This window comes from Halictus rubicundus, chromosome 3 (assembly GCF_050948215.1).
Source record: "Halictus rubicundus isolate RS-2024b chromosome 3, iyHalRubi1_principal, whole genome shotgun sequence".
Classification (NCBI taxonomy): Eukaryota; Metazoa; Arthropoda; class Insecta; order Hymenoptera; family Halictidae; genus Halictus; species Halictus rubicundus.
The window spans coordinates 3,635,171-3,649,167 of NC_135151.1; the positions used below are offsets into that span (position 1 = coordinate 3,635,171).

Genomic DNA, 13,997 nt, shown 5'->3' on the forward strand with positions numbered 1-13,997 from the left:
ACACTTTCTTTGATTCGGACTTGCTTTTTAGATAATTTCAAAAACCCGTCATTTTTTGCGTTCACTTAAGATTAAATATATTAGGACTGCAATTATGTATCTTGATGATTTTTCCTTTGTTTGGTTTAAAATAAATAGGGGTTCTTGGTTTTTTTTTGACATGGGGCACGCCGTGGAGACTGAATGAAATAACTTCGAATGAAAAAAAGTGTTAGGGGTGAAAGTGGTTCCATTTTGGGTCCTCTATAGCTGGTTGACGTTTGGCCGTTTAAAAACGGATGACCCTGTATAGAAGGGAAATATTCTAGGTCGGAAAAAATGTTTCATTTTGAAACAGCTTCTAGTGCAAAGGGTTAATCGATGGAAATGTTCATTCTTGCGAAAAATGCATAAAATCCGCGGTTTTTTAATTGCATAGAAGAACAGAAAGCTAGAAGCGAACGAGCGTGCCAACAAGTTCAGATTGGTGTCCGTTGCAGAAATCGTTGAACTCGCTACGACAGACGAGAGAGGAGCACGCTACACGAAAAACCACGAGCATGTTTCGTTAGGAGCACGCGGAGAACTATTTCGGCAGTCCAGTTGATCCAGCTGCGAAAACGAAAGGGCGGTAAGGGCGCTGACAGGTCAGACCCGTTCGCCTGTAAGAGGACGCTGCAGGTGGATAGAGGGGTGGTTCTCCATGGCGCGCGCGCGCGCTATCGAGCGCATTATAGGATCTCATTTCCGGCGTGGCTGTGGATCAATTAACTCTCTCGAGAAACTCGGCCCCTCGCGCAAAGAGAGCCAGGTGACAAGGCGCGGCGGATGGAAAGTTGAGTGAAACGCGGCGACACAAGTTCCGGACGCGGAGGACGAAGGCACGCGACGAGAGGGTGGAAAATTCTGGGTGGAACGACGTCGGTGGCGTCGCCGGCAGTGGCGGCGCCTATATTGATTTTGGGCCGGGCACGGGATGCGAGGGGTGCCAGGGGTTAGGGGTGAGAGGGGTTCACGGTGAGGAGAGCACCCCGTCGACGGCAGCTACGACATTGCGACGCGACGCACACTGGTTTATGCGATTCTAGCTAAATTGTTTTTACTTCCTCGTATTTATGGCTACGCTTCTCCCGTTCTGTCTGGGCAAGAAGGATTGGCCGCAAGGAAGTTGGCACTTTACTCATCGTGGGCTCGTTGATAGCCTTTTAATGACCCTGCCCAAAAAGAACACTAATATTTTTATTTCATACAGTAAACCCAAAAGAAACAGACTGTGTTACTCGCGATACGTTATTGCTAGTTTATGAATGAATCTCCATTCGTCCCTCGGTTTTTGCATTTTAACCCTTCAGGGACGACGTCTGTACCTCGTACTGGCTCTGACGAATATGGTAAAAGTGATTACTAGACTGCGGACTTTGTGCGTTTATGACAAAAATGGGTGGGCGTATTTTAAAACAGCGAACACATTACAAGAATTTTAAGAGACTGTTACATTATTTTCAAACTATTAAGCATATTAAGAACGGACATAAATTTCTATTTCACTCCAGTCTGTTGCAATTCAGGTAGAAAATTTTTATTTTGCATAAAGATGCGCAGTATAGTGATCAGAAATTATCTGCATCTGCTGTGAGATACAGGGAGTTACTTAAAAATGTTTTTCTTTCATAATTCATTCTTCAACGGACGATCGAAAAATGTCCACGAAATTCCAAGCCTTTTATACTATAGTATGGATCACTGTACAAATTCTATTTTATAACAGCTAGGGTAACGGACCCAATTACAGTGGAGGTCTATGCCTATATTAATTATACTTATTTCTAAAGCATAGTGAACAATAAAAGAGAGATAATAAATTTCTTTCATTAAAATCAGTTAATATATATATATATATATATATATATATATATATATATATATATATATATATGTGTTATATATCTCTTTTTTAATATTCATTATGCTGTAAAAATAAGTATAATTGTAAGAAGTAACTGGGTCCCTTACCCTTGGAAAAGGTACAAGTTCAATTTACAAACTAGCACATCTCTTATAGTAAAAATAAAGTTATAATATATGTGCCATAAATGCACAAAGATCTGCGGTCTGATCACCAGTTGCAGGAGGCTAATGGTCTGACCTAGTCTCAAAAAAGAAACCACTAAAAAATTACGGGCTCCAATGGCAAATAGGAAAATCTCGAAAATTTTTTGCCAAAATCGCAAAATGGCCCGTCCTCGGATCAGCCTTGAACTATCCAACACCTGGAGCTGCCCAGGGTTCGTTCGAGCCGGTAATTGAACAGTCTGGTTCGATAGCAACCCCGCTCGATTCCACGAGTCGAGTCGAGTCGAGTCGAGTCGAGGCAGGTACCGTCGAAACAGAAGTAACTACGCCTGTATCGTTCGGGTCGGCGCGTTATCAATGGGCATAATTGTCGGAGATAACGCGGGCCGCTCGAGGCATCCTTGAGGCGCGGCGCGATAAATCATCCCGGCGTACACGCGGCGGCGTGTCGTTCGTTCGTACAAATACCAGCGGCGTGTCGTCGCTTTATCTCGGCGTGCATCTGGATTATGACATACAGCGTGCGCCTCCTCGCCGCGTATCGGAGCCGCGAGACCGCTGCGCGTTCGTTTAAAATGCGGCTCTACCTCGGCGAAAAATCGAAAATGAAGTATCTGTAAACGTGTTCATCTTCCGCCTAACATACTCGGCGTAATTCATTCCTGGATTCTCTTATCGATCGATAGAACGCCGGAACACGGAACAACGCAATGAAGAATACCGGAAAAATGTGCCGAGGGACGGTCTCGAAAAAATTGGAAAAAATATTAACCCTTTGCACTCGCAGCCATCTATGCTCACAACGTCCCCTTAGAGGGGACATCCGAGTGCAAAGGGTTAACGTAATACTTTCACAGTGTAATTGTCTTCTAAATCCCTACAACCCTTATGTCGATCTCTACAATTTTTTATATGTTCACTGACGTTACACGCATTTTTATACAGTGAGCAGATTCAAAGAATTCGAGAATGCCGATCTATTGCGTTCACCGTATTAAAATTAACGAGGGAAATAAATGTTTACTCGGTTTCTGCGTCTCGAAATTGATGCGCAACATTTTTATTTTGCACAAAGATCCGCAGTCTAGTGATCAATCAAGCATACAAAGATCAACAATGATCTTGCTACTGAACCGAGACATCAAAGAAGTTTTAAGCAGAAACTGAAAGTGGGTACCCAGATGTTATTGACTACAATTGAAAGAGTAGCCATGCTAACAGTGTATTTACAGTGCAATCTAAAAACAGATTGCATTATGGTACGTCCTATTAGACCTGCGAAATACATATATTATTCAATTCAGAAACACACGTCTCTCTATGAAAAAGAAAGAAAGGCTCGCTTATCGCTCGGTAAAAATAATCGAGTTCGCGGCACTTCCGGCGTCGATTATCGAGCGTTTCCGCGTTGGCCGCGTTGTCTGGTTCTGGGAAAATCCATAGAACGCGCGGAGAACCGTCGACACGGACGCTCTAGGCGCGGGGAGCGTCGCGACGCTCGGAACGCCGGATCCGGCCACATCTATGCAGTGTTTTTCAACGGGCCAGCTTGCTCTCGATGCTTGCAGTCTGCTCTGAAAAGGGGCGCGCAAAACTAAAAAGAGTTGTTTGACGGCCGGCATGCCGTTCCGTAGACCGAGCCCTGCGCCCTATACGCCCCTCGCCGGAAGGGTCGGTCTACGCTCGCGCGTTCGCATACATCTTTTACGCGTTGTCCTGCGAAATTGCTCGTAAACAATAACGCGACACGCGACAAAGGGCCCCGAGTGAATGGCGTCGGGGGCCGGGCCTCGACGAACCCCCGGTTCTTGTCTTTAAAATTAATCGACTCCGCTCCACGCTGCACGGCTTCCGACGCGAAAGTCTCCCGTCAGCGAACCATGCTACTCCGATCAAAAATGATCCGCAAAATCTCCCGAAAAAACTGGAATTTCCGAGGAACCGCTTTGATTTTGATTAACCCTTTGCTATTTCGTGTTTAAAACACCTATTTTTCTCGTTTCATAATGTATGTGCCAGTAAAATTTCATTCAAAGAGAGCAATTACTTCCATAAATAATGAATAAATAATTGCTGGTTCCGGTTGCTGATAATTGACTTGCGAAAAGTCGCACAAAGGGTTGAATTTTTCGAGGTCAGAAAAGAAAAAAATGAAGGACTCTGAGAGATGATTATACCCTTGGAGAAGTCTGTGTAGACACGCTTATGTGGAATTTTATTGACATACACTTTTATTGATAAGAGCGCAACGTGAGTGCATCGATTAAGCCGCTCGGAAGCCGTCGAAACGAGGAACTGACGCGCTGCCGGTGTTCGAGATAAAAATGTTTGAACATTTATCTTTGTTAGCCACGGACCGCTTGGGTCAACTCGACGAAACGAGCGGTGCAATAAAAATTGCTAATAAACACCGGGGCGCGTTGGCCCGTAGGAAATCGTGGTCGCTCGAACACCTTCGGGGCAATTTGCGGAATTGCCCCGGGGCGAGAGGGTTTACGAAAACGCTCTCGCGATACGGCGCTGGGGAAACGATCGCACGGTTGATACCCGCCAACGAGTCGCGACGAGACCAGACGTTTATCTAAATTGCGTCCCATTGTTCCATTTGGCGCGGAGCACGCGACAATCGCGGGGATAGAGAGGGAGAGAGAGGGAGAGAGAGAGGGAGAGAGAACAGCCGCGTCCTTGGACAGGAAAAAGTCAAATTCACGAGTTCGAGACGTAACAGCGTTGTTTTGCGCTTTTTAGCACGCGCCAATTAGCCTGGCCTCACGGTTACGCGCGCGTATGAATTTTCGATCGCGCGGACTCATGCTCCCGGCAATTTCGCTGCGACGATGTGCCAGTCGTTATTGTCCCCGTTGCATCGTTGCATTTTAACGCCTAAATATTGATTAATTCCGACGATCACACGGACCAACTTATGAGCCATGAACTATGTCGAATCTGTGAATTTTTGTTATTAAATGCAACTGTTCGATAAATGATCTTAAAGTATCAGTGAATGTAATTTCTACAGAATTTATCCTTGCGTACGAATATTTTTGCGGACATTGTTTTTTTTTTTCGTTTGTAGCGCAAGGTTAAATCACTTTCGTTACGCACTTTCAGCGCACACGATTTTTTGTACCTGATTGCAGGTACGTTATTTGAGGTATGAAAATTGCAGTTTTTTATAAAAACAAGAATGGCGTCTGAATGATTGTGGCGCAATCGAGAAGAGTTGATATAAGTGAAAAAGGTAGAATAAAAATGATTCATACGGCGCGTTTCGTCGAATAGTCATCGACTAGTGTGTCTGACCATGGTTGTCCGTATCCCCTTCGCGTAAAAGGCTTGCGTACGCGGACGCGCACGAGCCCGGGAGTGTTTCGAATCGATTTTCTCGATAACAAGGCCTCGATTAAACAAATTTTATTCTCCGTCCTCGTTTCACCTTTCCAAGCAACCTATCATAGAACCATAATCACCCCTACAATCTTTTATAGACCCGACACGAACGTAGCAGTCGTGTTGACCGCTAAACGGGTCAAGCTTTCGTTTTCAATCTGAAACTTCCACTTTCCCTTGTACAAATTAAAATACACGTATTCTATGTTTAAATAAAGTCATTGTAATACTGTACATTCGTATCGCAAGAATGCATTTATTCGTGTACAGACCCGCCCGCAGTTTCTTGCGGTTGTTTCGATCTACTGTTCATAAACACAAAACATTCCTTGTTTATTATGCGCAAAACAACGTCGGGACAATTTACAACCTTCGCGTTATTTCCATCGCGATACCAAGAAAGAGACGAGGCGGCAACACTTCGTCGCTCCGGACGCGGAAAGCGAAGCGTGTTGTACTGTGCGAAATAATTTCCGCCTCGTCATCGCGTGCCTCGCGCGATCGAAAAATTCGCAGGGTCACGCTCGACCCTGACACGCGAGCCAGCCCGAAACGCTTTCGATTTTCGGCTGATCGATCGACCGCGTTCCACTCGTGGCTTTGACTTCCTAGGAAAAAGAAAACAAGCGCGATCTACACTCTGTCACAATATTATTGGCACAGTTTTAAAAAGACGATAACTTTATGTTTAATACTGGACCACATATCACTTGGATTTTTCTCTAACTTACAAGAATTACTTTACTACGCGAGGAAGAAATTTTGAAAAGTTAGTTAGGCAAATACGAAGTTAGTGGAAGTTATTTTTTACAAATTTTTTAGGCATCTGTAGATTTGTATGAATTATACATATTTTGAAAATTGAAATCTGTGGATGCGGAAAGACGGCGATTTTCATCATCTGAAGCCATTCGTAGCTCGTTGCAACGTCGATCGATTTTGCAGAAATTTCCGGAATGTGTATGATTCATACTTAGACTGTATCTAATCGCCTGCAATAAGTTTCACGCATTCGGTTGCTACAGATTATCGCTGGAGGCTCGGACGTCGGCACTTTGCACTACGATTTTCCTTCCTATCCATAACGATTAGAAGTTCGTTGTAGGTGTTTCTGCACAGGTAGGCGTTTCGTCATCGCGCGGAGCTGCCGGCTAGTTTGCCGGCCGTTTACTCATGGTTCTCCCGGGCTCTGGCGCGACCTCCGTCGTGGAAACATAAACAGTCCGCCGTGTGGCTCTCTCGGCGAGACCTTTCTTATCTGCCCCGGCCGCGAAGGTGAAAACACGCGCAACGTTCGTTCTCGCACCTGTGTATTTCATCGAGATACTAACGAGATCGCGCCGCTGCGCGGAAACCCTCTCGATGCCCGTACACGTCCCTTTGCCCAGTTGAAATACGACCGCTCGTGCCGGAATTCAACTCCGCGGATCTTGCTGAAATTCTAAATAGACACGACACGACACGACACGGACGCGCGCGCGCGAGCGCGAGCGCATGACTCGAATTTACCGGAGTCGACGAACCGGCGATGCACCGCATGCTGCGATGCACACTGTCACGGATTACCACGCGAGAGATAGATAGAGAGAGAGAGAGAGAGCCGCTCTTGTCTACTCGTCCCTGCGATTCAACCCTCCACAATGCTACATATCTTTCATTTTTACTGCCTCCGAAAAAAGTGAACACTTGGAAGCAAACACCCGGGCACATTCATGTTCCCAAGATTGTTCAGTTCTCACTTCAAACGATCCACAATTTGTAACAATACGGGCAACTTCGACAAAGGACAACTTCTAGACTGCGGATTCTTATCCAAAATAAAAACTTTTTATCTGAATTTTTCAATACTGTCATTCTACACCAAAATCAAAATAGTTCAACCCATTTTTCGGAGGAGCAAACACCCGGGCACATTCGTGTTCCGAAGATTGTTCAGTTCTCACTTCAAAAGATCCACAATTTGTAACAATATGAGTTACTTCGACAAAGTACAACTTCACTGGCCGATCGTGACTGGACTAGCTCGCACCAGCCTAACCTTCTCTGATCACTAGACTGCGGATTTTTATGCAAAATAAAACCTGTTTGTCTAAACTTTTCAAAACTGAGTTATTCTAAAACAAAATCAAAATAGTTCAACCCATTTTTCGAAGGAGCCGTAGGTTAAGGTACCCAATTACCGCTGGGGTACCAATTATTAAAGCATAATGAATATTAAAAAAGAGATATTAAATTTTTTCATTAAAATTAGTTAATGTAGATGTTATATATTTCTTTTTCAGTATGCGTACCGTATGTCATAAGTAGACTGCGGATCTTTATGCAAAATAAAATTTCTTTACCTGAATTGCAACGAACTGAAGTGAAATAGAAATTTATTTTCTTTCTTATTATGTTTAGCAGATTGAAAATAATATAATAGTATGTTGAAATTTTTCTAATATCTTTGCTACTTACAATTACACCTACTAGAGCATTACACCTGTCAGAAGTGTAATTAATATAGACACAGTAATTGGTACCCCCACAGTAATGGGGTCCCTTACCCTAGTACGGAAGTTTCACCATCAAATTTTTCAATATCTTCAAAATTTTCAGTACCTTCAAATTCTTCCGATGTTTTTACCTACTAATTTTTGTCATAAATGCGTAAAATCCGCAGTCTACAACAGCAACTTTATTCTGTAAAGATTCGGGAAGACAAGCAGACAAGAGTTGAAAGATTGAAATGGTTGACTCGATATCAGCGACAAAAGTTATTACTAAAAGGAATGGAGACGACGGGGGTTCGAAGAGAGTATCGGTTAAGATTAACAAGATTTCCGAACGAATTTCGTTCACTTTGTTCACGGTCTATTTCTCGGTTGGCTGATAGACACTCTAGGAGACTGATTCAAACGAAATGCTAGATATTCTAAGGGGCTGATTTGAATGAAGCGACCCGTGGACACGAAACAGTCGATGCCACCACTGCAGAAAGCGACAGTTAACCGTGCGCACCTCAGCCCCGAGAGAGCATCGATCCTCGCCAACGAAATTCCTCTCGACCGAACGCGATTCCATTCTTCCCGATTACGCTTTCCTCCCGGGCGTGCTTCCCTTTCCTTTTCAATTTCCGGGCGAACCGCTATCCGCAATAAACGCGACAAAACGGAACGCGCCAGGAATTTCAGCCGAACAGAAACGAAAATACGTTGTCATTCCGGGCCAAAGGACCGAAGGGAGAGCGAAAGGGTCGCGCGGCGTTTGTCGCTCGATCGGTTATAGCAGTTTCTCCTCGAGAGAAAGAGAGAGAGAAAGATCGCAGATCTTGTCGAACCACGGAAAGACGAGTCTTTCGAGACTCGAAGCGATCAGCCTTCGCCGGCGTGTTACGTAAGCAAAAGGTAAACACTTACGTGCGCGAAAACCTGTTGTGTCCGACACGTCCGGGGAAACGCGCGCGCGCGCGCGCGCATGCCAATCGGTCGCGAAAAAATGTAAACGCATGCTTTGAAACGAAACACGAAGGACTTTAGAATTTTCCCGGAGAACGTAATCTCGGCGCCCAAGGTGATCGAATCGACGACAAGCTGTTCGTTGTGCGACCGATACAGTGAATTCTCGATATATGTCAACAAGACGGGTCTTGTCAGCGACATATACCGTCCAGGAGCCATGTTACGTTCACACTCCTCGGCGTCCGAGGCCTCTCGAGCTTCTCGGCCCCTCACGGACTATACTCCGCGGCAGTGGGGATAATTCCGCGACGTTTATCATCCAGGCCCCGGCGACACATATAGAGTTACTGTGGTTGAAATTTTCATTGACTGTAGAAAATTATTCTAGTAGTCTTGAAAGTCGTCGAGGGTGAAATGCAAACGCGGTCGCGTTTGATAACCAAAATTTCGACTAACAGCAGCAAATATTCTGGCAGTCATTAAGTTAGTTCGAGGACCAGATTGGAAGTAGTGAGCACAGGAAATATGAAACTGAACTGGAGCACTCGCGGTAAGAAATTACGAGTCCGTTGAGAGTGTTGTCTTATTTTCGATATAAAACATTTTTCAAAGTTTAGATTCGTAGGAACTGTGCAATAGGTATGGCAACAGGGAAGAATTTTACTGCAACGCGCGAATTGCAAAACCATTACGAGACGTCGTAGCTAGGTGACCGCATATTTTCGTCACCGGGACCGCAAAAACCGTTTGTTTACCAACAAAGTACCCTTGGTCGAAAAGGGGACACTCGTAGACGAAATCGCTCGAGGAAACCAGCAGGTTCGATTGCGCCTTCTCTTTGAAATTTACCTGTTGTACTGTGTATGTTTTAATTGTCGTGTTGTGCGTAACGATCGGAAATAATGCGATGCGATATAGTTAATGGTAATGCATGTGATATATTAACGTGGTGAACCACTTGACGGATTAAACCAATCCTCTCGGATCTTTTATTCTTCAATTAACCGGGGGGTAAAAAAGGAGCTCTCGTAGGAAATCATTAAAGAAATTCATTTGTTCGTGCGCGTGCTACCATAAAAGGGTTAGATTTAAGAGCGACGCTGCTTAAACGCGTTGAACCTCGTCCCGTGCACACCGTCATTATTCTCATTATCTTATGCGATGCTTTATAAGCATAAATACTGTCCTTTTTTATTCTTCTTCTGTAGTTTTAATGGCGGATGCTCGATGAATTATTATTATGGACGCCACTCGAAATCTCGGCGAACGTATTTTTGTAATCACTATGGCTCTGTATTTTTACTGTCGCGCATAAACACCGTCCACTTCATTTTTCCGTTTTAATGACCGTTCGATAAAGTCGAATTATTGTCGGGAAACCCGCTCGGAATGACGACGACAAACATATATTTACAATTTCCATATTTACTCTGGATCAGTGTTTGTACTATCAAGCGCGAATATTGCCCTCTTCATTCTCGTTTAATGAATCATTATTGCTGAAGCCGTCGCGAATCGCCGCAAACATATATGAAAAATTTCTCCGACTACCTCGGCTCAGCGTTTCCAGCCGTAAATAAACAAACAGAGAGTAAAAACGAGAGAAACGTGACATCAAACACGCGTTTCCCGTTAAACAGGTTGAACAATACGTTCTCCGGTTTCCCGAGGATTAATTCGCGGCGTTTTTCCGCCGGGAATAATTACGCTTGAGATATCGAGATAATGAAACGATCGATCAAAACCGATCCCACGCGAATATTTCACCGGCGCGCTGATAACGTTTTTAAATAACAATTCAATGAATCGAAACGCCCACGCAACATTTTCCGTACCGGGATCGTTGAGGCGCTGGGAACGAACTGGTGTAGCTCGGCTAATTGCCGTCTTTTCTTTCTTTTTTTTTTTTTTTTTTTTTCTTTAAACAATTTGAACGGCGAGCAATTCGAAACGCGCGGGCCCGAATTTGAATATTTAAATCGAACTCGAATTTAAATATAATTCGCCGCGGCGATGGGAACCGGTTGTTTCGCCGATCCTGTGATCTCCTAATTTAAATTCGAGCGAAATTGATTTTGAAACGCGCGGGGCGGATCGACGGCCCCCTTGTTCAAAAGGACCGTTCGATAATCGAAAGTGAGTCGTAACGCGTACAGATCCCCGCGGTCGAACCGGCCCACCGGCTTTTAATTATGGACACGTCGGGCTGTCGTTCTCGTCTCGATTTCACGTTCCTCGTCGATCGGGGAACCCCCTCCCCCCACCCTTTGAATATTATTATCATCGCGGAAAAATACCGAGAAACGAGAGACGGGTTTCTCGATCTGGACCTCGAACGACTCCGCTAATCGCGGACATTTAGCGCGCTCGAAATCGATCGACCGACCACTCGCGAAATTCACGCGAGTAATATTTATTTACGAACCGATCGGCGGGACGCGCGAAAACTGTGCACCGCGAATACATGTCAGGATCTGTCGTTTACGAGCGATCGATAACGTACGAACCGCTCCGTGTAATCTTAACCTGTTAACCTGTTCGAACGCGTTTCCCGAAGACCAGTTAATCCGCCCTGTCCACTGCAATTACACGGGCATGTCATAACTAGACTGCGGATCTTTATGCAAAAGAAAACTCCTCGTTCATTCTCCCTTGAATCGTTCGAATTAGCAGATATTTTTAAATTGTTTTAATCTGACTCCTGCTTTAAATAGCACTTAATTATTTTTTTCGTAAATGCATAAAATCCAGGGTCCAGTTGTAACTAGACAGAGACTCCGTAGAATTAATTTTCGTTTAATAGGTTGCAAATAATACAACAGTATTTTCATGTTTTTATTGGTTTAAATTGCTCCTACTCATTTTTATCATAGATGCATAAAATCTGCGGTCTAGCCGTAACTAGACAGGGACTGCAGAAAAATTAATTTTCTTAATACGCTTAATGGTTCGAAAATAATATAACAGTATTTTCATGTTTTTATTGGTTTAAATTGCTCCGACTCATTTTTATCATAGATGCATAAAATCTGCGGTCTAGTCGTAACTAGACAGGGACTGCAAAAAAATTAATTTTCTTAATACGCTTAATGGTTCGAAAATAATATAACAGTATTTTCGTGTTTTTATCCATTTAAATTGCTCCTACTCATTTTTACCATAGATGCATAAAATCCGCGGTCTAGTCATAACTAGACAGAGACTGCATAGAAATTAATTTTCTTAATACGTTCAATAGGTTGCAAAATAATATAACAGTATTTTCATGTTTTTATTGGTTTAAATTGCTCCTACTCATTTTTATCATAGATGCATAAAATCCGCGGTCTAGTCGTAACTAGACAGAGACTGCATAGAAATTAATTTTCTTAATACGTTCAATAGGTTGCAAAATAATATAACAGTATTTTCATGTTTTTATTTGTTTAAATTGCTCCTACTCATTTTTATCATAGATGCATAAAATCTGCGATCTAGTCGTAACTAGACAGAGACTGCATAGAAATTAATTTTCTTAATACGTTCAATAGGTTGCAAAATAATATAACAGTATTTTCATGTTTTTATTGGTTTAAATTGCTCCTACTCATTTTTATCATAGATGCATAAAATCTGCGGTCTAGTCGTAACTAAACAGGGACTGCATAGAAATTAATTTTCTTAGTACGCCTAACAGGTTGCAAATAATATAAGAGTACTTTCATGTTTTTATAGGTTTAAATTGCTCCTACTCATTTTTATCACATATGCATAAAATCCACGGTCTAATCGTAACGAGACTGCGTAGAAATTAATTCTCTTAGTACGTTTAATGGTTCGAAAATAGTATGCCAGTAATTTAATGTTTTCGCTGATTTAAATTGCAAAAATCTGTTTAGTCGGAAGCTTAAAGCCCGAAGCGGGACGCCTTTCGACGGATGAATAATTCAAATTCGATTTTATACCGCTGTTGCGCATAATGCAACTGAGATGCTGAAACCGCTGTTCAAAATATTTTGCCGGTCAGTACAGTTTGCAGAAGGTTGCTGCTCGAGTCTGGAATCTAAGTACACGTAACATCTAATTTCTAAGGTTCGTGGACGAGTAAACTCGTCATCCCCGGTTAACAGGTTAGGTCGAGTCAGCTGTATGCGACTGCATCCTGTGGCGAGTTCTTATTTTCCTCTTTGCGCTTCTAAACGTTCCTGCTCCTAACTGTACTATAATGTCTGGGTTGGCGTCAATTGCGCCGTGTTTACGTTCATCGGTGGATAACTCGGCTGAAACGATTACTATTCTATTCTTTAATTGTTCGTTCTCGTACACGGGAGATCGAGAACAACCGGCGAAACGTTCGACGACGCGCAGCTTCCGGTATACGAGGAACGAGAAGAGCAAGTACTCACCACCCGGCGAGGAAGATGACGTTCGGAGGTAAATTCGTCCCTTGGCCGTGAGTAAACTTTCTGTTTCGCTTGTCGTCCACCTCTCGCCTACGAGAGTGATCTTTTTATCTCTCTCCCTCTCTGTTTTGCACCACGATCGAGAGACCAAGTTCGATGACACTGCCCGGTTTATCAACGTCGGATATATAATACCACTGGCACTCCCGTCAATTGAATCACTATACGACACGAGCGACCACGATCGACACCCTCTCCCGGTTTTACGCGGCGCGCGTTTTGACGTGCAGCAATTTACCCACGAACGAGAGAACCACGGCAGACACGTCTTACCGGCCTGAACTCGCGCTCGCGACTACCCGGAGTCGCGAGCCGAACGACCGAGGCGCCGCCGACGGAAGCCGAACCAAACCGAGCGCGCACGAATTTTCGATTCGCCCCGAGCGGCCGCGCTTCGGACCCAAACCAGACGATTAGTTTCTGATAATTAATACACCCCTGGCAGTGAGCGGTCGATCGAACGAATCGATCATCTGTCGTCAAAAAAATCCCTACATTTCACCTGGAAAATATTTGCATTGCCGACTAAGGCGACTGGGATAATATAAAGAAAATATTTGTGTTGGAAGGGGGACCTCCCTTCGGTCACTTCTACTGTCATCTACATCATTCATGGTGTTTAACACTAGAACTACCACACCAGTCCAAATGACTGGTTTGACAACTTTATTTT

At 43.8% G+C, this 13,997-nt stretch overlaps 1 protein-coding gene across 6 annotated transcripts in view; it reads right to left on the reverse strand.

Annotated features, from left to right (window-relative positions):
• The window catches only part of Prosap (SH3 and multiple ankyrin repeat domains prosap), a 353,559-nt gene extending 339,935 nt beyond the window's left edge, over positions 1–13,624 (reverse strand). For all 6 annotated transcript variants that reach the window (XM_076784865.1, XM_076784861.1, XM_076784864.1 and 3 more), the window contains exon 1: positions 13,268–13,624. The gene's annotated coding sequence lies outside the window, so the exon portion shown is untranslated. The remainder of the gene's footprint in view (positions 1–13,267) is intronic.
• Positions 13,625–13,997: the final 373 nt, after the last annotated feature.